At 38.2% G+C, this 24235-nt stretch overlaps 1 protein-coding gene across 2 annotated transcripts in view; it reads left to right on the top strand.

The window, feature by feature from the left end:
• The window catches only part of LRRC4C (leucine rich repeat containing 4C), a 1420098-nt gene that overhangs the window by 1086694 nt on the left and 309169 nt on the right, over window positions 1-24235 (top strand). For both annotated transcript variants that reach the window (XM_059875163.1, XM_059875162.1), the window contains exon 5: window positions 15969-16071. The gene's annotated coding sequence lies outside the window, so the exon portion shown is untranslated. The remainder of the gene's footprint in view (window positions 1-15968; window positions 16072-24235) is intronic.

Below are 24235 nucleotides of genomic sequence, written 5' to 3'. Positions count from 1 at the left end.
AATGAATATTCAGGGTTGATTTCCTTTAGGATTGACTGGTTTGATCTCATTGCAGTCCAAGGTACTGTCAAGAGTCTTCTACAGCACCACAGTTTGAAAGCATTAATTCTTTGGTGCCCAGTCTTCTTTATGGTCCAACTCTCATATCCATACATGACTACTGGAAAAACCATATCTTTGACTATATGGACCTTGTCAGCAAAGTAATGTCTTTGCATTTTGATATGTTGTCTAGGTTTGTCATAGGTTTCCTTGCAAGGAGCAAGCATCTTTTAATTTCATGGCTGCAGTTACCATTAGCAGTAATTTTGGAGCCCAAGAAAATGAAATCTGTCACTGCTTCCACTTTTTCCCCTTCTATTTGTCATGAAGTGATGGGACCGGATGCCATGATTTTAGTTTTTTTAATGTTTGAGTTTTAACCCAGTTTTTGAACTCTTGTATTTATAGCCAATTTGTTCAATGCACATGAGTGTAGTTCTAACAAAAATGTTAGTTAATATTTTACTAACATCAATAAATGACGAATCAGACAATAAAATAAAGTTACCAAGGTGATGTCACTGAACGCAGAACTGAGAGATTTCATAGCACATAATTATATAGTATTCCTGCCATACATTACAGTAGACATGGATGATAGTACAAAGTATGAAGATCTTTAAGAAATGATGTTTTGAATATATATTACTTTTGTTTCTAATATAATTTTCTGAATTGTAATTTATATTATTTTATGTTTAATAATGGCAGTGGTCAATGACACAAAATTCTTAAAAGTCTGATCATTGAATCTGGTGAGCTTGTGAAGTAGTTCTAGCTCACTACTGGTTCATATTTTATCATTTCCAAGAGGAAAATCTACTATATTCAGGACTGTCTCTCCATGCCCCTCAAGACTAATAGACAAAAAGAATTTTAGTTCCTGGGCATGCAAAGATTGGATAAAGTTTGAATTTTTGGAAAATTTAAATAACTGAGTTTGTTTTGAATTTAATCAACTGAACTTTTCTTGAAAGCATAAATAGATGGCCTACTTTGCATAGATTTTGAGCTTCTAACAAGATTCTCTTATCCAGATGATTATTTTATGGAACGGCCAAATTGCAAGCACTAGTGAAGGAGGAAAATATCCCATGGCATCCCTGTCCCTTCTAACAAGAAAACAGGTGAATAATTTGATAAAGTGTCTGGGCAAAAGTATGTTTCTTTGTGTTTAAAGTTATTTCAAAAATTTACACTTTTGTTCCAGACTTAGGGAAATATAAAATAATAGATTCCTCTAAGAAATAAATATTTAAATAATGATGTTATTATAAGGTCATCTCCCATTCTTTCATCTTGTGGTAAATTTAGTAACATCTTAACAAAATCCCTTTGCTCATTAAGCTCTGTTTTCGCCCAATCAGTCATCTGGAGGGGCAAGAAGCACCTTTCTTTCTCCTCTGTGTCCTTGCAATGTTTCATTTCTTCTTTTTGTTTTTTCAATAATTTTATTGATATATGTTACATACCATCAAATTCATGTTTTGAATACATATTTCAATGGCTTTTAGAATATTTACAATTATACCTTTACATTAAAAACAGCTTCCAGTACCGCAAAATAGGGACAGAACTTCATTATTTCATTTTAGTGATCCTTGATTGCAAATTCTTCTTCTGATGGTGATTCTTATATGCACTTTCAATTCTTTTTCTTATTCCCCATTTCATTTTCAGTAAATGCTGTACTTTTTAAAGCTAGAACTCCATTAGTGAAACACACACACACACACACACACACACACCCCTCAATGTTTGGAGGACAAAAAGAATTTTAGGTTCCAGTCATACAAACATCAGTGATCAAAGCAAAGAAGTACAGGAAAACAACAGAATGGGAAAGACTAGAGATCTCTTCAAGAAAATACCAAGGGAAGATTTCATGCAAAGATGGGCACAATAAAGGACAGAAATGGAATGGAAACAGAAGCAGGAGATATTAACAGGTGGCAAGAATACACAGAAGAACTATAAAAAAAGATCTTCAGGACCCAGATAACCACGATGGTGTGATCACTCACCTAGAGCCAGACATCCTGCAATGTAAAGTCAGGTGGGCCTTAGGAAGCATCACTATGAACAAAGCTAGTGGAGGTGATAGAATTACAGTTGAGCTATTTCAGATCCTAAAAGATGATGCTATTAAAGTGATGCACTCAAAATGCCAGCAAATCTGGAAAACTCAACAGTGGCCACAGGGTGGGACAATGATCCATTTTCATTTCAATCCCGAAGAAAGGCAATGCAAAAAAATGCTCAAACTACTGCACAGTTGCACTCATCTCATATGCTAGCAAAGTAATGCTCAAAATCCTCCTAGCTAGGCTTCAACAGTACATGCACCGTGAACTTCCAGATGTTCAAGCTAGATTTTGAAAAGGCAGAGGAACCAGGGAACAAATTGACACCATCTGCTGGATCATAGAAAGAGCAAGAGATTTCCAAAAAACGTCTTTCTCTGCTTTATTGACTATGCCAAAGCCTTTGACTGTGTGGATCACAACAAAGTGTGGAAAATTCTGAAAGAGATGGGAATACCAGACCACCTGACCTGCCTCCTAAGAAATATGTATGCAGGTCAAGAAGCAACAGTTAGAACTGGACATGGAAAAAGAGAAGGGTTTCCAAATCAGGAAAGAAGTACGTCAAGGCTGCATATTGTCACCCTGCTTATTTAACTTATATGCAGAGTACATCATGTGAAACGCTGGACTGAATGAAGTACAAGCTGGAATCAATATTGCCGGGAGAAATATCCATAACCACAGATAAGCAGATGACACCTCCCTTATGGCAGAAAGTGAAGGGGAACTAAAGAGCCTGTTGATGAGAGTGACAGAGGAGAGTGAAAAAGTTGGCTTAAAACTCAACATTCACAAAACGAAGATCATGGCATGCAGTCCCGTCTCTTCATGGCATACAATGGGGAAACAATGGAAACAGTGAGAGACTTTATTTTGGGGGGCTCCAAAATTACTGTAGATGGTGATTGCAGCCATGAAATTAAAAGACACTTGTACTTTGGAAGAAAATCTATGGCCAACCTAGACAGCATATTAAAAAGAATAGACATTACTTTGCCAACAAACGTCCATCTAGTCAAAAGTATGGTTTTTCCAGTATGTATGGATGTGACAGTTGGACTATAAAGAAAGCTGAGTGCTGAAGAATTGATGCTTTTGATCTGTGGTGTTGGAGAAGACTCGAGAGTCCCTTGGACTACGAAGAGATTCAATCAGTCCATTCTAAATGAAATCAAGCCTGAATATTCATTGGAAGGATTGATGCTGAAGGTGAAACTCTGATACTTTGGCTACCTGATGTGAAGAAATGACTCATTTGAAAAGACCCTGATGCTGGTAAAGATTGAAGGCAGGAGGAGAAGGGGATGACAGAGGATGAGATGGTTGGAAGGCATCACCAGCTCAAAGGACATGAATTAGAGCAAGTCCCAGGAGTTGGTGATGGACAGGGAATCCTGGCATTCTGCAGTCTATGGGGTCACAGAGAATTGGACACAACTGAGCAACTGAACTGAACTGAAGCAAATATTAGAGTTTGCAATTTTTGGTAAAGGGGATCTAATGGGCTGAACTATTTGAAAGTATAAGAAGTAGATGACCTACTTTACATAATCTTGAGATTCCAGCAAGATTCTCTTATTCAAATGATTATGAGTTTGAAACTTCAATTGAAATCAAATTAGCATGAACAGGGCAGAATCTGTTTTATTAGAGACCACGGAGGGTATCCACCTTAGAGCAAGAATAGTCACTGAAACAGTGGGCTCGGCTTGGTGTAACGTGGTCTCACCTCGACAAGGAGGATGACTTTGCAGATTCCCCACAGTGTTTTGCTTTTTATGTTTCATTTAATGGTGTGACATCCTATGACAATTATCATTATTTTGGGTCCCATTTTCCCTTGGAAGCAGCTTTGACACAGATCAATGCATCTCAGTGTCGTTTTTTATGGCGCTGCAACATCAGAAAATGACAGCTGGAAATCTTAATTGGTCCAGTGACAGAAAATATAATGACTGTTCACAGTGACTTATTTTATCTGACCTTGTGCTTAATTCAAAGGTAAATTTTCATCTCACTATTTGAAAAGAGAAAGTGGTGGGCTGATGAGTGGGGCAGATGGCCCAGAGAAAGAGCCTTCTTTGGGAGAGAAATTGCTACTGGTTTGGGAACTGTTATTAAATTAGAATTTAAGTGTTGGTCTCGAATAATGGATACCAGGGTCTCTGTGCCTATTTGAACTGCCAACCTTTCTGCTGTGCCTGCCATTAGAAATGGCAGCAGGCACTGGATGCGGCATGGAAGGTTGCCCACAAGTGACTGGCTGGAGGCCCTATCACAGAGGCCACCAGACAGCTGTCAGACAGACTGGCATTTGATCATTACTGACTTGGTCTGGAGCCCAGTGACTTTGACCCAGAGGCAAAAGGTTTCCTATAATACCACCCAAATTGCTCAATCCCCTGGTCCTAGAGAGAAAGCTGTTTCTAAAATAAGGACATCATGTCTGCCCTACTGAGTCCAGCTATTAAACCAAGATCCCAAGTGTCCTTCTGGCAGTTAAAAACAGACGTATAAGCAAAGGATTAAATCTCCAACATCTTTAATTCACCTTGGGCAAAGGTGTAGCATAGAGAAGGAGGTGGCATGATTCAGTGAAAAAATGCTGGGCTTAGGTTGAGATGGTACATCTGAGCTTTATTTCTAATGTTTGCCTAATTCACTGGGTAATTATAAGAACTAAAGAATAGATCATATGTATATGATCAATAACTATAAGTTTCTTTTAGATTATGATTGATGATGAAGGTGACGGTGATGATAATGATGGTGATGATGATGGTAGTCTTAGTGATGATGAATGCAATATTTTTCTTCTATAAGCGTGTTATTGTTTTCTTACCATATAAAATGATATCAAGGATACTGATGGTAATGGATGTAGTATAAGATAATTAAAGGCATAGACTTTAAAGTAAAGTACTTTGCAGCAATACATTGCTTTGAACCAATAAAGGAAAATGAAGACCTGGCTTGAAATTCTGGCTCCAACACTCATGAGCTGGCCAGCTACAGTTTCATCTATAGATAAACTACTCCATGGGGTTGTTGAAAGAAGTAAGTGACATAAGGCATGAGAAGCAGTTAGTTCAGCACCCAACACATGATTAGTACTCAGTGCATTTCAACTTGTTCATGTTCCTTTCACTTCATTAAGTGCAGAGCTTGTGTATTTCTCAGTGAATCATTCACCAGATTGAGACCAAGAGTGATTCACTCAGCAGGTTTCTTCTCTACGTGTATGTTTGTGTTAGTCTAGGTCTCCCAAGAAACAGACACAAAGAGCAGATTTTCTAAAAATTAAAGTTTTTCAAAGAAAATGAGGATGGAGTTAGTAGGAAGGCTGGGGAACCACTGGACCTAGATGTACTTTGAATTCCAAGTGAACAGAAGTTGGGTGGAAGCTTCCTGGATCACTGTGCTTAGTTGCTCAGTTATGTCCAACTCTTTGCGACCCCATGGACTATAGCCCACCAGGTTCTTCTGTCCATGGGATTCTTCAGGCAAGAATACTGAGTTGCCATTTCCTCCTCTAGGGGATCTTCCTGACACAGGAATCAAACTCACGTCTCCTGTGTCTCCTGCATTGCAAGCAAATTCTTTAACCACTGAGCCATTGTGCAGACCAAGAAAGATTCAATAAGGCTATCAAAGGACAGATGCCTCCTCAGAACAGAGTCAGCTGTTAGAGGGGCTCCATGTCTTACAGAGTGAAGCCACCATGCTCCACCCTTGGTTGGAAGCAGCTTGAGTGAAAACACAGCTGGGGTACAAATGTGGCGGTTGATTTCAGAGCCCCAAAGCTGGGTCCCTTCCATCAGGCTCTCTGAATTTAGAGGTCAGGGAGGCACATTCTACAGCCCCCTTGCCTTGAAAGACTGTGATTGCTTGTTAGCTATAATTAACTCATTCAATCCTTGAATTTCAAAGTAGATCTTTTCATAATAGTTGCTACATTGCTCCAGGTGTTAGCTAGTGTTGACTGTCTCCTTCTGATGTTGTCTGCTTTTCATAAGCAATTAAGTAAACTTGCCTTCTTCACTGGTTCATCCTCCCCAAACATGAGAAACAACGGAAGTTCCCTAAACATCTGAGCCCAGTGGTACCTTCTTCATCCCTTTGTCATGCTCACTTCCTGTAAGAAATGCCTCTTGTGCTACTAGGAAAGTCATATCTCAATGTGGGAACATTGTATCTGTCTTGTCTCAGTGAGCTCTGCCTCTTGGACCCTGTGTGAGCACTATGCTTCCTGCCAAGCCTCTTGGACCCTGTGTGAGTACTATGCTTCCTGCCCAGCTCCTCTTAATCAGGTACTTGCTTCTCTGTTGATGGGACTGGTTTTTAGGAGTGGGAGGCACAGATCTTGCTCTGTGTTGGAGGTTTTATGACTGTCTGCCTTTGCTCTTTCACCAAAGGAAAGTCAAAGTAAGGGAAGTAGTGAAATGAGTCACATGTCAGGATTTATTCCAAAGAGTGCTGTCATTTTATTCCGCATTACTGCAGCATTGGCTCTGCTTGATCCCTGAGTCACCATTCAAAATGGAAATTGATTTGGTTTTTCCCATCTTTGAGTTGCAGATAAACTCTAAGCCAGGCTCTACCGATTCAAGGTCTTCCTGCTTCCAGAAATGGAGATCATTTGTTCATTTCAGCTTTTCAGCAGAAGGCTTTTTGTGGGCATGTATTATGGTATACCTCTCAGAAAGGCTTGCTAAAAGAATGAATGAATGAATACATGAATGAATGAATGGAGTGAGATTGTTTGAGGAATTTGGTGCCTCAGAATTGTATGATCTTATTTTGTGTTTCCTCTTTGTAGGAAAGAGAAACCTTATGCTTTGAATTGTGTCATTGCTAGACAATTCACAGGATCAAATCATAATATGTGAGAACCAGAAAGAAGTTCTCACACAACCTGTTCTAATTCATTGGGAAAAAAAATAAGAATTGAAGGGAGTGACTTCAATTGAAGGTCATACAGTTAATAAAGACTAAGTCTGTACTCTACCTTTCTCTCTTTTCACTTTCAGCTAAACTTGCTGCTTTCCCTTTTTATTTTTATAGTTTATTTGAAAAGAAACTGATTCTCAAAATTTACAAAATTACTGATTCTCAAAATTTACAAAAATTCCATTCAAATACTCTAAAACCCATTTGAAATCATGAAGACACAGTGAATTTCCCAAATAAGACTTACCCCAGTCATTCATTCATTCATTTAACAAATATTGAGAGCTTAGTATGTGCCGGGTATTGTGTATATGCTAAGAAAATAGAAACACAAAGACAGGCAAAATTCCTTCCCTCCTGGAGCTTCCATTCTAGTTTGTATTTAGAGAGACTCTTTCATCCATGTGTGTCACTCACCAGCTAGATGACCAAGGACAAATGCCTCCATCCATCTGAGCCTCATATTTCCTTGTCTTAATAATGAAACCAGTAAATCCCACTTTGCTTGGTTGTTGAGAGAACCCAAAAGTAACGGTAATTTACTTGGCAAAACGCCAGGCACATAGTTATAACTGAGGATCAAATCATAATATAGTTATGCACATAGTTATACCTTTTTTCCTAACCAAGCCTGGGTTTTCCAGCTGCCCCGATTTCAACCCTATTGTTTTCCTTCTTACAAAGAACTGCAGCATGGTAGAAGCTTTGCCCACAGCAATCCCTCACCTACTTCAGTTCCAACCACATTAACTTTATTTCTGCTCCACAAACACGTCTCCTTTCTTCTTCCTTTAGTGTCTTTGGACTCGAACCTCTGCCTGGAACATCTAACCACCCCCCACCCCCCGCTGCCCCCAACTTCCCTCTCAGGCTTCCTACAGTCGTTTGTATTTGCTTCACTCTTGCTCATCTTTACTCTCAGTTTAATTATCACCTGGCAAGACGTCATCCCCTACCTTCCCAGGCTTAATCAGATCTTGTCCACATACTCTTACAACAGGTCCACTGACGTAACTTGCAGGGTCCAGCCCAAAATGAATATGTGGAACCCTTGTTCAAAAAGCAAAACTATTGCATTAGATTATAAAGCCTCTCTTCTTCTTCCTTCTTACTTAATTTGTCAGGATGCTCTTTATTTGTTATTTGATGCTCTCAGTAAAGAAAAGTTAAAATTTGTAACTACCAGCTTTCATTTAATGCATTATCAAAATATAGTATAACATTTTAAATGATTGTATTTTGACATTTATCATGATAGTGTTCAAAGCCGATTCTAATAGCAAATATGAGTTTAACATGTATGCAAAAACAAAAATTGCACAATTCCTATTTTGTACATGCATGCATGTATGTATTTCCTTCTTATCAGAACAAAAGAAATGTTGCACAGAACCAATTTAGGTGTTTTTATGGCCAAATAGATGGAGAAACAGTGGAAACAGTCAGATGCTTTATTTTTCTGGGCTCCAAAATCACTGCAGATGGTGACTACAGCCATGAAATTAAAAGACTCTTGCTCCTTGGAAGAAAAGCTATGACCAACCTAGACAGCATATTAAAAAGCAAAGACATTACTTTGCCAACAAAGGTCTGTCTAGTCAAAGTTATGGTTTTTCCAGTAGTCATGTATGGATGTGAGAGTTGGACTATAAAGAAAGCTGAGTGCCAAAGAATTGATGCTTTGAACTGTGGTGTTGGAGAAGACTCTTGAGAGTCCCTTGGCCGGCAAGGAGATCCAACCAGTCCATCCTAAAGGAAATCAGTCCTGAATATTCATTGGAAGGACTGATGTTGAAGCTAAAACTCCAATACTTTGGCCACCTGCTGCAAAGAGCTGACTCATTTGAAAAGACCCTGATGCTGGGAAAGATTGAAGGCGAGAGGAGAAGGGGATGACAGAGGATGAATGGCTGGATGGCATCACTGACTCAATGGACGTGAGTTTGGGTAAACTCCAGGAGTTGGTGATGGATAGGGAGGCCTGGAGTGCTGCAGTCCATAGGGTTGCAAAGAGTCGGACACAGCTGAGTGACTGAACTGAACTGACTGGAGAAGGAAAAGGCAACCCACTTCAGTATTCTTGCCTGGAAAATCCCATGGACAGAGAAGCCTGGCAGGCTACAGTCCATGGGGTCACAAAGATTCAGGCACCGCTGTGCAACTTCACTTTCACTTTCATTTCATTTCTTGACGTGCACATATTCTATCAAGGTTCTCTACTTTCAGCTTACTGATGGATAAAAAGGGCAGACAAGGAAAGGAACTGTGGGTTACCCTTTCCCCTTTGCTTCAGTGTCACCCTATCCAGCATAAGTGGTTGGCTGATACAGGAAAGTAACATGAATAAGAAAAGATATGATATACTTTCTGGGCTGCTCATATTTCTTTCAATGTCATTAGCCCCTTTCTGCGTTCAAAGTAGGTGCTTGATAGAAAGGGTTGCCTCTGGGTGCTGTCAGTATGCCTGCTTACTCACTCTTAGATGTAAGATACTTATATTCTTTTAAGTAGCACTGAACCACCACATATACTAGTTTTCACCAAGATTCTGTGCTACATATAAATGGGGGCAGAAGATGGATGGTAGACATTTTTGTTGCAGTGTCTCCTCTGGTCACCTGCATATTCCCTTCTACCACTGGACTTAATTGTAACACACAATTTCAAACTTAAAATTATCAAAAAATTTCCAAACAGCAATGGGAGAGCATTAAACCAAGTCTGCAGCTTTTCTTGCCTGGAAAATCCCATGGATGGAGGATCCTGGTGGGCTGCAGTCCATGGAGTCGATAAGAGTCCGACAAGACTAAGCGACTTCACTTTCACTTATCACTTTCATGCATTGGAGAAGGAAATGGCAACCCACTCCAGTGTTCTTGCCTGGAGAATCCCAGGGACGGGGAAGCCTGGTGGGCTGCCGTCTATAGGGTCGCACAGAGTCGGACACGACTGAAGCGACTGAGCAGCAGTAGCAGCAGCAGCAGCAGCTTTTCTCAGCAAGGATTCTCATGAGATTCCTCAGACCCTATACCTATGAAGCTGGTTTTGCTTAGAGCATCCTGTGCTTTTTTTTTGCATTTTATTTTATATTACTATTTTATTATGTATTTACTTTATATTAACAATGTAGTGATATTTTCATTTGGACAGCAAAGGGACTCAGCCCTTTTTTATTTGTTTAACATGCTCTTCCATGATTAAACCATAAACTGCATGGGGCAGCGAGCTTACACATCTTATTCAGATCTCCTCAGTAAATATTTTTGAGTGTATGAGTAAATATATGCACATGGATGGAAAGACCAGGAGTCTGAAATCTTCAGGAACAAAATCAAGGAATGGCTTGAAAGTAACGTTGTTGTTGGCCATTCACTAAGTCATGTCTGACTTTCTGTGGCCCCATGGACTGCATTACACCAGTCTCCTCTGTCCTCCACCGTGTTCTGGAGTTTGTGCAAATTCATGCCCATTGTGTCCGTGATGCTATCTAACCGCATCAGTCTCGCCACCGCCTTCTCCTTTGCCTTTGATCTTGCCCAGCATCAGAGTCTTATCTAATGATCTGGCTCTTCCCATCAGGTGACCAAAGTGTTGGAGCTTCAGCATCAGTCCTTCCAATAAATATTCAGGGTCGATTTCCTTCAGGATTGACTGGCTTGATCTCCTTGCAATTCAAGGGATTCTCAAGAGTCTTCTCCAGAACAATTCAAAAGCATCAATTCTTCAGTGCTCAGCCTTCTTTATGGTCGAACTCTCACATCTGTACATGACTATTGGAAAAACATAGCTTTTACTATAAGGACCTTTGTCAGCAAGGTGGCGTTTCTGCTTTTTAACACACTGTCTAGGTTTGTTAACTTCACACTTCAGGGAAATTAATGACGGAGACTAATATGCATGTATATAATTAGATTTCATAGGTACACTCCATAGTTGTCCCCTCTTCCTTGGGGTTATATTTTGCTTTCTAACTCTGTATGTTCTGCTTGATCAAACCTAAGTCATAAAAATAATCAATGTGATGGCTATCTATTGTAAGAAAAAGTAGCTGCTTCTTCCTCTGTGTGTGTGTATTTTAATGAATATAGCACTCATGTGCATAAAGAAAGAAGATTTCCACTTCATTAATACTAGATTTTTCACATTGTTTAAGTTCCAAAAGGGAATGTTTCTTCTATTTTATAGGTCTTATTTTACTAGCCACACAAAGTGAAATAACAGTTTGTTTAACTGTGTCGAAAACAATATAGACTCACTGCTACTTGCTTTCTTTTGTATAAATGTTAATACATTTGTAATTCCATCCCACTGGTTGGTAAACCAAGCATTACCAAGTTACTGTTGCCCTATTGCCCTATAATGTATTTGAGTCATTTTTAATAAATCCAGACTTTAAGATGGTTTATCATTATCTCTATAAGCTACTAGAAACAGATTTCCTTCCTGAACTGCTGGGTCCTGCAGCACTCTAGCTAATGAAAGTGGATTTGAAAACATCATTCAATTAAACAAACCTGCTGAGATTTGTTTTTTTGGTGTTTTTGTTTTTTAGCCAAATATAATGTTGAGCAAAATCTGTAATCTCACACTCTGACCTTCTTCGCAGACCTCACTCATTTAAATGACAATCCTCTGGTCCCCACTGCCTAAACTTTCTTTTTTTTTTTGGACATGTTTTTAAAAGAATCCACTGTGCAAGTCTAGAATTTCCATAAACTTTAAATGAAAAAGGATATGTTTAAACACAAATGCACTTTCATTATGTTTTCAGCCATAAAAGAATAGACATACTATATAGAAATGTTAATCCATAACCACCTTATAACATCAAATGAATGAATATGTTTGGCTATAATAATCAGATAGCAGAGACATTAACACAGAATGGTGAGAAGAGTGTATAATTCTTAGATTTCAAATATAATAAAAATTGATAATTTAAAAGAGTGAATCATGACCTTGTGACAACTGGATTTTGGTGAATATTATTGCCACTGGTATAAGCTGATACTGATTCAGAAATATTCATGACATATTACATCAGGAATATGGTGATGAACAAGGCTAACATAATTTCTCTCCTTAGGGAACTTATAACCAGGATCAGTGACTTGAGCAAATCAGTTCTATCCTGAGTTCTTCTGGCTTTAAAACAACATTCACTTAATTGCACAACTATCTTCTGGATATTTATTAGAGATTGAGTGTTGTAAGAAGCAAAAAATAAATTGTACACAGCTCTTAATTTTCAAGGAACTTTTATTCTAGGCATAAATAGCTATAAAAATAGAATATGTAATGCCCCACAGAGAAATTTGGCTAAGATGCCATGAGAAAGAAAAAATGTAAATAATTTTCAAATAGTGAAGTCAAGGCTTCCTTGAAAAAAAAAAACAAAACTTTTGAATTGAGTCTTGGGAGATGTAACAGAATTTTAAGTGTTGACAATGAGGGAAAAATGGGAATTCTAAGCAGAGAGCATAGAAGAAGACTTGAGGAGCGGAGGATACAGGCAAGTATATAACATGGTCCTGCATGGCTGAGTGGAGTGTGGGTGTGCAATGCTGTGTGCGTCCTCTCCTTTACCTTAATGGCCTGGTCTGGTGAAATTCTCATTTATGAAGATTCTCAGTGCAAATATTGCCTCATTGATAAGTAGTGTGTCCAGCATTTTAATTCTCTCCATTGTATAGATGGGTTCTGGCTAACTAGATGTTGAATTGGATTGAGTTGGAATCATGAGAAAATGTGATTGCAAGAATGGATTTGGGGACTTCCCTGGGAGTCCAGTGGTTAGGACTATTTCCACTGCCAACGGTGCAGGATCAGTCTCCAGCTAGGGAACTAAAATCCCACAATTCTGGGTGGTATGACCAAAAGAAAACGCACATATGGATTGGAACCAGATATTAAGGACCTGGAATGCTACGTTTAGAAACTTCAAACTACTGAAGACTTTCCCCCTGAATATAAAAATAATAATAGCTAATAGTTTTTGTTATGGGCACCATTTTAAGGGGTGTGCCAATTTGATTTTATATAGTCTTCAGAATAACCTGATGACGTAGGCAATACTGTTATTCTCGTGTTAGAGAAACTGAAGGCTAACATTTTAGGGACTGGCCTAGAATCTGAGTGAGTCAGTGGTGGAGCCACAATTTGAACCCTGGTATCCTGACTCCAGGATTAATATTTTACTTAATATTAATATTTTACTATGCAGAACAGTGCTGGAGAAAAAGGAATTTTGCAGAAATATCTGGAGAGAATCAGAAGGAGGAAGCTTGGTCAAGGATCTCAATTTGGAGGGAAGTGCAACAGAAAAGACAAAATGATTATAAAATGATTATGGTGATACAGGGGAAAAGGAAAAATTTTGAAGGGATGTGTATGTTGTCCATTCAGAATTCAAAGGGTTGACAAATTATTCCACGTGAGGGGCAGAGAAGAAAAAGATTGTGAGATCTGAGTCCACAGAACTGGGAGGCAGACAATCATATTCACACACACAAAAAAAAGAAAAACCTGGAAAGAAGCGAGTTCAATAGGGGAGGCTGTAATTTTGTGATCGATGGTGCAATTTATTTATTATTTATAAATTACTCAAGTCTGAGTGTGACATCCTTTCATAATTTCTATTCCTTAGGGGAAACACACTGTTTATAAAGCAATACAGTTTCTTAAATGCCACGGTTGTCATTTGTATTCTATTTTTGTAGTTTTTTGTTTTTTTTTTCGAAATCAAAACATGACTGATTTTGGAAAATAAGCAGTCTATTTAGAATGTGTTTTCATTAGAGGTTTAGAAGGAAAGCAGAATTTTCAAAGAAAATAAACTTTAGTAGGGGACAGACTCAGTTCAGTTGCTCAGTCATGTCTGACTCTTTGCAACCCCATGGACTGCAGCATGCCAGGCCTCCCTGTCCATCACCAACTCCTGGAGTCTAACCCAAACTCACGTCCATAGAGTCGGTGATGCCATTCAACCATTTCATCCTCTGTCGTCCCCTTCTCTTCCCGCCTTCAATCTTTCCCAGCATCAGGGTCTTTTCAAGTGAGTCAATTCTTCACATTAGGTGGCCAAAGTATTGGAGTTTCATCTTCAGCATCAGTCCATCCAATGAATGTTCAGGACTGATCTCCTTTAGGATGAACTGGTTGGGTCCCTGAGCAGCCCAAGGGACTGTCAAGCATCTTCTCCAACACCACATTTCAAAAGCATCAATTCTTTGGCGCTCAGCTTTTTTCACAGTCCAACTCTCACATCCATACATGACCACTGGAAAAACTATAGCCTTGACTAGACGGACCTTTGTTGGCAAAGTAATGTCTCTGCTTTTTAATATGCTGTCTAGGTTCCTCATAACTTTTCTTCAAAGGAGTAAGCGTCTTTTAATTTCATGCCTACAGTCACCATCTGTAGTGATATTGGAGCCCCCCGAAATAGTCTGTCACTATTTTCACTGTTTCCCCATCTATTTGCCATGAAGTGATGGGACATGAAATGAGGGGACAGCCTATCAAAGCAAATATAGGGATTTTTGTCATTTGGCGTTCAATGAATAACCAAAAAAAAAATGTTTTTATTCTTATATAGTTTTAACCTTGAAGTTCAGTCAGTTCAGTTCAGTCACTCAGTCGTGTCCGACTCTTTGCAACCCCATGAATTGCAGCACACCAGGCCTCCCTGTCCATCACCAACTCCCGGAATTCACTCAAACTCACGTCCATCAAGTCGGTGATGCCATCCAGCCATCTCACCCTCTGTCGTCCCCTTTTCCTCCTGCCCCCAATCCGTCCCAGCATCAGAGTCTTTTCCAATGAGTCAACTCTTCGCATGAGGTGGCCAAAGTACTGGAGTTTCAGCTTTAGCATAATTCCTTCCAAAGAACACCCAGGACTGATCTCCTTTAGAATGACTGGTTGGATCTCCTTGCAGTCCATGGCACTCTCAAGTTACTCAAATTCAGTAAATCTGCTTCCTTACCTGTAAAATGGGAAAAATATTGAGAGTAATCTCATAGATCTGTTGTATTTAATGAGATATATATGAAATCTTTGCAGAGTATTACCATAAACTAAGCCCATAAAATATTAGATACCAGTGTTACATTACTGTCAGTCCTTATATTCACTGAATTTCCTCACAGTCTGTGCCTCACTGTAGAGAGATGAGCATACGTAATATTTGTTGAGAGGTAATACATAACTGTTGTTTTCCAACCATAATTATAACAGTCTTAAACTATTCTTTCTTAGAATCTGCAGCAGTTAACATTTGTGTTATGATTTGAAAGGGAAGGAAATAGGAACTGATTATTACACTTTCTATAGTCAGAATTCATACTTCACACTACCCATTCGGCACTCTGGGTTTGATGTAAAAACATTAAGGAAAGAGAGCATACAGTAACATTGACAAAGAAGAATGAAACATATCCTAGAACAGTGGGTCTTCACCATGCTCAGACATGGAGACACATGGAACTATATTGTTATTATCTGAAGCATACAAATGGAATTTTTTAATGACATAATTCTTGATGTTTAATTCAATCAACATCTGGGTACAATTTTGTTACATTAAAACATTACTGCAAAAATTAAAATCACTAGAAATTCACAGCTCTGAGAACACAAGTCCACAAAAACTAAAAGTGCTTGAGCTAAGTAAATGTGTGATTTTTTTTTCTGGAGTTCTTCAGCAACAAGTTTCGACACCCCTTTTATTACCTTTTAATGATCAAGATATTTAGCAACAATAAAATTCAGAAAAAAAATGTATAGTAAAATAATAGGAACTGAAATCAGTATGATCAATCAATTTCTATTTTCTTCCCCTTCAAAACGGGAGTCCTGACATTGTTTTATGTTCGTTTGTTTTTGTAGCTGAAGAACACAGTCTGGCTTGTCAACCACCAGTGTTCCGTGTGAGCGTAATCCTGAATCGCAACTCAGAAGTGAGAACGGAAAGGAGAAGCCCTTCGTAAGGGTAAGTTGGGCTTATGTGGCAGTAATTGCAGCACTTTAAAAAAAGATATAGAGGTGATATTTTCCTGTGGGTATAATAAGACTCAACAGTGAGCTGTAGCTGCCAAGAAAACTAATTGGATAGACTACATTAACAGCAAAATCCTCTCTAGAGCAAAAGAAATGACATTTCTTCCTGTTCTGTAATCGAGAGGAAGCACCTAGATTCTTACATTCAATTCAAAATATAGGATTTTCATGTGGGTAGAAAGAAACAAGCGCACTTTCAGGATTTTACCACCAGTGCTGTGAACAGCAGGTGCATCAAGAAGCGCCTCATTTTGTGCTTAGTAGCTCAGTTGTGTCCGACTCTTTGAGATGCTACGTACTGTAGCTCGCCAGGCTCCGCTGTCCATGGGGATTCTCCAAGCAAGAATACTGGAGTGGGTTGCCATGCTTTCCTCCAGGGGATCTTCCTGACCCAGGGATCGAACCCAGGTCTCCTGCATTTCAGGCGGATTCTTTACCCTCTGAGCCACCAGGGAAGCCCATGAGCGCCCTCCCCCACCAAACCCCAGCAAATCACCTTTGGCCCAAGCCTCCAGCAGGAAAGGAAAGAATCAGCAGAATACAGCAGAAAATGTGAACTCAATAAAATGTAGACATGCTATTTAGTGGCTGGAGATGTGACTAAACATGACAAGATCTGTCAGCTGTACCTACAGTGTTCAGTACAGTGGCTGCCAGCCATATGTGGTCATGGGTATTGAAATGGATAGTCTGAGGAGATAGGAGCTGTACATGTGAAATACACAGTGTATTTTAAACTTTAAGTATGAAAAAATGCCAAATATTGCACTTAACGATTTTTATATTGATTACATGTTGATACCATGTTTAGAGTATTTTGATTTAAATAAAATATATTATTTATTTAATTTTATCTATTTCTGTTTATAGTTTTTAACCTGGTTACTAAAAAGAAATTAAATCCATTTGTGCTTACATTATATTCTATTAGACAACATTTTTCTAGACTGGGATCTTTTTTTTTTTTTAATGTAAAGATGTTAACTATTTTAGACTTGTGTCTGTCACAGTTACTCAAATCTACATAGTACACTAGCAGCGATGGGCAATATGTCAACAAATGAATGTGGCTGTGTTCCAGTAAAGCTTTATTTATGGATACTAAATTGTAAATGCCATGCATTATCATGTACTATGAAATATTACTTTTTCTTTTTTTCTAACAATTTTAAAAAGAAATAGCTATTCCTTGGCCTATAAAAACAGGTTCCTCATGGGCCAGAGATTGCTAACCCTGTATTTTATTCTAGATTTTACTCTGCATTTATTATCTTTGGCCCTTACTAAAATGACTTAATTTATACCCTTATCTAAAATTGTAATGTTTATAGCTTAATTATAAAGTCCCCTCTCATCTGTCAAGCTGTTGGAATTCCAAGTGACATAGCAGGTAAATAACTTTACAATTTGAATCAAAGATAAAATAGACCAAGAATAAAATAAGTTGACTCTAAAATTAGTACATTTCCTGATGCTAGAAGTGTTTAAACAGAGGGAAGTTTCTAGAAAAGGATTTTGTAGAATAAAATTAAATGCTAAATGTAGTGTTTAATCAAGTATGTAATAACCCCTTTTCAAACACCAAACACAGTTTGTTTTATTTTATTGTTATATGTTAACTCAATTTTAGTTGAAATGTTGTGGGAAAATGCAACAAGATTTCAGAGTTCAGGTTCTAACTCCTATCATGGAAATAATTTATTATATTGTGAAGGTTTAGTAGGAATCTCAGATCTGATGGCTTACATTGTTTCCATTTTGGTAGTAGAATTCAGTAAGGTTTTTAACACAGGGGGATGAGATTATGTAGAGTAGATTAATACAAGTCTTTCTTTTATCTATCAAAGTAATATTAGTAAATTACCTGCAATTTACTTGAACACATAACCAACGATTTGAAATAAGTTGATAATTAATATTTTAAGTTGTACTTTGATAAATACCCTCCCAATGTTTTGATCTTTTCTGACAATTCCTAATGCTCTTCAGCTGTTGTAAGTATAGAATATATGATGCAATTACACTGAGTTTATGTTTCTTGAGTTAATAAATTGGTCTCAATTGCTAATGGATTCTTTATACTGATTGAATTTGCATGTTGAATTGGTTTAAATTGCCTGACCATATTTCAAGGTTAAATACAAAAGTATGTGGAGCTATTAATTTTGTGTTGCTGTTGTTGGTTTGAATGATTTAGGTACTTGAAGCTAGAGCAGGAATTAAATTAATTTGTGCCTTCACCTTAGCCCAGCCTTTCTCTTTGTATAATGTATCTGTGACATTTGTCTTCATTCCGAGAGAAAATGAGGAAAACTCATCAGAACAAATGACCAGTTCTCATTAAACTGATGATTTTGAGGGGGATTTCCTTTGATTCCATGTAATGATACATTACCTTCCCAAAGAATGAATTTAGCAATGAGAAATCTAAATCTGAATGTATACCAACCCAAATCAATCAAATCATCCTAACAATTTCAAGGGCAAAAAGAAGAACAATATCATATTCTGCAGCTGCTGACAAAGAAATCAACATGTCTGGTGCTTGGGTCTCATGTGTGAGGAACAAATATTTCCAGCAGATGCTCTGCTTTCTCAAATCCACATGAGCTGGACATTTACAACTTTGTTCTAGAGGCTAGAAGAAGTGGAATAGTTTTTACCTTTTAGATTATAAAATGTAATCCTATGCAAATGTCCTTTGAGACTAGCCCATAAGATTCTCTCATAGTCTCTCCAGAGAAGTGAAATTTCAGTTGCAAAACAACCTTAATCCTTAAAGCTTCTATGAAAACTTAGGCGGAAGACAGTACAAGTAAGCCTTTGCAAACAAGCCCCAAGGGAATATATGTAGCCCACATCTATCAACCACAGTGTATCCCCTGTAACACACAAATTTGTCTTAGGAAGAAGCAGACCATATTGATTTTCTTCATCTCTCTGGGGATAGAACTTCAGAATTGGTCAATTACAGTATTTCATATTTCCGTATTGCTAGCCTGGGCATATAATAGTTGACCTAACTAGCAGCAGAAGCATATTTTATTCAGTTAATGTTTGTATTCCTGGTTGTGTGTAACTTAAAATTAAAAGTCAGCTTTAGTTTCCAATATATACTTTAGACAAAATATCTTATTATATTGTAGTTAGTGATTATGAAAGTAACATATGCATTATCAAGAGACTTTGGAAAATATTGAAATAAAAAAATTAAAACCCCTTATATCTCTACTACTATTTATATTCAAATATGTTTCTTTTCAGTCTTTTTTTCATACTTTTACATTTATTTATTCAATTCATATGTGTAATGCCCAATACATACCAAGAATTACACTATCATTTGCACACATAAAGGTGAATGAAAGAGATATTGTTTCTGTATTTGCAAAATTTATCATTTTGTCAAAGACAAACACACTAATGCAAAGTAACATGCTTTACGCTTTAATAGCATGAGTCAGAATATGATGGTCACACCCGAGCGGAAAAAATAGCCCAGACTTGGAGGACAACAGAAAAGGCTTATAAAAAATTATTGACTCTAGGCCTACAATTGGGTGGCATTTAGTCAGCAAAATACAAAGGATAGAAGTGGAAAAGTATTGACTAAAAGGAAAGAGAGGTAAAATGTTTGATGAGTATTCTAGGAAGTAAATAGCTGAGGATGATAGCTTCAGAGGCGGAAGAGATTGGAAAAAAGTGAGAGCTAGACAGTGACAGAAGCCGTGAATCCATGAAAGTAATGTAAATTCATTAGGCCATTAATATAAGCTAAGAAATTCTAAAAAGAGACCTTATGTACAGTAACTTAAAGAAGATGGAATGTTATATTCTGTTGTGTATCCATACAGAGGAAGGTGAGTGATTTAGTGTGGACAGCCCGCTCTGTTATACCAAATCACAGAGAAGTTCCTTCCTTCAATTTCCTTCTTTCCTGTGCCCCCTCATTTCCTAGGGTGCCAAGGACATGGTCATACAGTCCTTTAGCTCTCCTGCGCTGCATCCAGCTTTCACCCGGCAGGAAGAAATGAGGAAATAGACAATACACAGTTTCCTTTTAAGAAACTGATGTATAATTGTATATATCCCATCATTGAGAAATTGGGAAATGTCACTCCAGGTCAGAGGACAGAATGCCTGCTAACTTTAATTTGGAAAGAAAGATTCTGTGCTGAAAAGAACAGAAGATTTGCCTCGCCATGGTTTGAATTCTGGATTGTATTTTAAGAATGATAGAAAATTACTGACATTTTGAACGAGGGGAAGTTATTGGCAGGTATGAATTGTAGACCTTGCCTCGAGAGTAGAGGGTGAACTGGAGGTTAACAGGATTGGAGATGGGACTACTAGCTGAGAAGCTGTGTGACCAAAGAAATTCAGGCAGGGATAATGGAGTCATGGGCTAGGACAGAGGCAGAGGAATTATGAGGGAATAAGCAGTTCATTCATGAGTCAGAATGAGTCACTGATGAGGAAGAATGGAAGTTCTGGATGCCTTGTTTCATGTGGAGGGTAATCATGAAGGAGAGTGAGAAGTCAAAATGTTTGGCTTGGTAACTGGTTAGATGCTGCCATTCACTGATTATACCCATGGGTTTTGCACTATTTTAAAGATGACCACAGAATCTAGTAGCTTAAAATAACAACTCTTTGTTTAGCTTCGATCATGTGGGTCAATGGGGCAAGGCTCAGTAAAGCCATAGTCTGCTCATCTCAGCTGGACTCATGTATCTTGGGCCGCCTGTGTGTCAACTAGGATTCTGAGGGTGATGTGGTTTGACAAGGATATCTCGGCTTCAAGTTTTCCATCAGCCAGCATGTACATCTGCTTATTTACGTAGTTCCAGAAGATTCCAAGAGCAAAAAGACTGGAAGTGTCCCTATGCATGAGCACTTTTAAAGTCTTTGCTTATATCTTATATGCTTTGGTTTCATTGAACAATGTAAGGCACATAGGTACACCCAGTTTCTATAGGAAGGAACCATGAAAACCGTGAGGGCTATTATTGCAAGACTCTGTTAAGATGATATAGAAAGTGATAAACATGGTGTAGTGGAAAAAATTTCACTAGATTTGAATTTTGGAGATAAGGTAGGTGGAATTTCCTTCTGGGAAACAGGTCTGTATAATTTTGAGCACCGCTTCACCTCTCTGAACTTCATTTTCTGCATCTCTCTAGAGACTGAGTTGGACTGGCTCCAATGTCCTTTTTCCTCTCTGAAAATTTATGACACTAACTGATTAGCATTTTGTTTCTGATGGTATAAACAAAAGGCCATTTTGAAATTTGAACTGTCAGATATGAATTCTTTCAAAGAGAGGATGAAAAAAAATGGAGAAATGGAGTAAATAAAATCTTTATTCTACTGGGTTTTTCTGCTCCATTGACCTGCGATTTCACAATTTGGCACTGTTTGTCTAATGGTCATTTGCCACACTGGCCTTATGTTAATGTTTATTTGTTTATAGAAATGTGTGCCAACATTAGTCAGCAAGTAAATTATGTTATTCTATATAATGTTTAATGTAAAACATAGATAAATGGTTATTTTTAAATGTGTTCTTTACTGTTCACCAAAACTTTTAACCTGGATTATTTCCTGTTATATTTGTGACCTATTTAGTAACATTAGCTGTAAATCTGTGACTAGTCAACCAGTTGCTGAAAGTCAGCCTCTGTTCAATTGTGCCAAACAGAAATATGAAGACAATTTTGGGTGAAGTAGAAAAGAATAGCTTTATTGCTTTGCCAGGCAAAGGGATCCATAGGTGGCCAATGCCCTAAACTGCCACCCTGGAACGGGTAGTGAGGAGGCTTACAGTGTTCAATGAGGAGGGCGTGGTCAGCAGGTGCACATTCTTCTGATTGGTTGGTGGTGAGCTAATGGGGGAAGGGCTTCCCTGGTGGCTCAGCGGTAAAGAATCTGCCTGCAATGCAGGAGACCCAGGTTTGATCCCTGGCTTGACCCCTGGCTTGGGAAGATCCCCTGGAGGAAGGCATGGCAACCCATTCCAGTATTCTTGACTGGAGAATTCCATGGGCAGAGGAGTCTGACAGGCTCCAGTTCATAGAGTCACAAAGAGTCAGACATGTCTGAAGTGACTAAGCGGCGGTAGTAGCGGAGGTAATCGGGAGTCAGCACCATCAATATTCTGATTCCAACCATTCTGGGATCTGCGTCCTTGTGGGCAGCATAAAGTTGACCTCTCTCACTTGATGCGCATTTCTGTATCTGCAAAACAGCTGAAAGGACATGGCCCAGAAAATCATCTATAGTCCTAGAGGAACAACTAAGTGTTCTTGGCTTTAATGGATAAAGTATTATCATTTTATATGGTTGGTTTTTTCCTTTCTTTCTGCATTTTCTCAGTTCTCTGATGAAATTTATTTGTTGATTCAAGTTTTTCTACAGACAAAAGGCAGACAGAGGACACAGGTAGGAATCTATTCTGAGAAATCCTCATAGGGTCCTGCTTGGCGGCAAACTTGGTTTGTCTAAAACTGACATTTAATTCCTCCCTAATTATGATATCAGCTGTTGTGGAAACACATGGCACCAAAACCACTCAGTTTATACTGATTATCATCACATGTCAAGGAGCTACATAAAGCCATATGATGTAACTTTAGAACTACAATAAATATTGTAAATAATTTTATTTAAATCAATAAAATTTTATAGGAGAAAATAACACAGAAAATCTAAGCATACTGGGTCAATTCATATGGTAAGAATATCATGCAAACTTTAACTCACACCTAAGTTCAACTTCATCACAAAAACCAGCCTGAATAGAGTCAAAATGTTTCCTGAGTAATAGATTCATTATCTATAATAATCAAGAAGCTGAAAAAATGTTTTCTGATAAGGCCATTATAAGCAGACTGGAGGTGATGTGATGTGATGAGACTGGCCTTATTATTACAGCTCTACCTTCTGAATTTAGCCATTCAGATGAGTTACTTACTGCCTTTAACATGTCTGATACCGAATTCAGTCTATAAAAGATGTTTCAAAATGTGTTAGTTCCTTCCTTTCCCCCTTGTATGTACATCAGCCTTGTGACTCATTTAGTTTGGTCTTGGGTTGATTGTTGTTTAAGGAAAGAGAGATATAAATGGACAAATTTTTTTTAACTGTTTTGATACAGTGAAGAAGGCTTTATGTATCTAATTTGACAATTGTCTAAGTGAATCCTTATAATATTTCTAGATGTTGTATCTTCTAGAAAATGACCAGCTAGAGTACCGAGGTGGGAGAAGGCAATGGCACCCCACTCCAGTACTCTTGCCTGGAAAATCCCATGGACGGAGGAGCCTGGTAGGCTGCAGTCCATGGGGTCGCTAAGAGTCTTAGCAGCAGCAGCTGCAGCAGAGTACTGAGGCAGGTCCAGAGATGTGGATTCTGGTTCCATTTTGTCATTAGTACACTCTGTAGTCATAAGTCTCAGTTTTCTCCTATAAAATAGGAATGAAATACATCTGCCTGACCAATTTCACAGAGTAGTTAGAAGGGTCAAACAAATCATTTTTGAAGGCAAAATCATGGCAAATATCCTACAAAATATGAATGTGTTATTAAAACATCTAGAGTAAGTTTTTTCAAACAATCAGGGCATTATGTGAAACCAACCTTTATTATTGGGTTGTCCAAAATGTTGTTTCCATACCATCTTACAGAAAACCTGAACAAACTTTTTGGGCCACCCAACATGCTGGCAAATGGAGACAGAAAAGGGCATAGTGTAAACGCATAATGAAATTCAGTTTGCCTTGGGGATCCTGACATTTACCAGATGTGGATGGAGACCACTGAGCTCTATGTCTACACGCTGTTCTCTGCTCAAATGGTTCTCTGAAACTCCAGTATCCACTGTCCAGTTACCTGACTTCCATTCACTCTCAACCACCCTACCCATTTTTCCATGCTTTCTTCAGTCCATCTTCTCTTTGTCTGAAAAACACAGATGTATACATACTTATTTCAGAAGAAAAGTAATATTTCTTATGTATTATATACAAAGAAGCAGATAGCAAATCCAACAACAATAACAACAACAACAAAAAAACCCACATATACACAAGGGCTTT

This window comes from Bos taurus, chromosome 15 (assembly GCF_002263795.3).
Source record: "Bos taurus isolate L1 Dominette 01449 registration number 42190680 breed Hereford chromosome 15, ARS-UCD2.0, whole genome shotgun sequence".
NCBI lineage: Eukaryota > Metazoa > Chordata > Mammalia > Artiodactyla > Bovidae > Bos > Bos taurus.
Note: the sequence above shows the minus strand (reverse complement) of the source record. Positions and strands in the feature narration are given on the sequence as shown.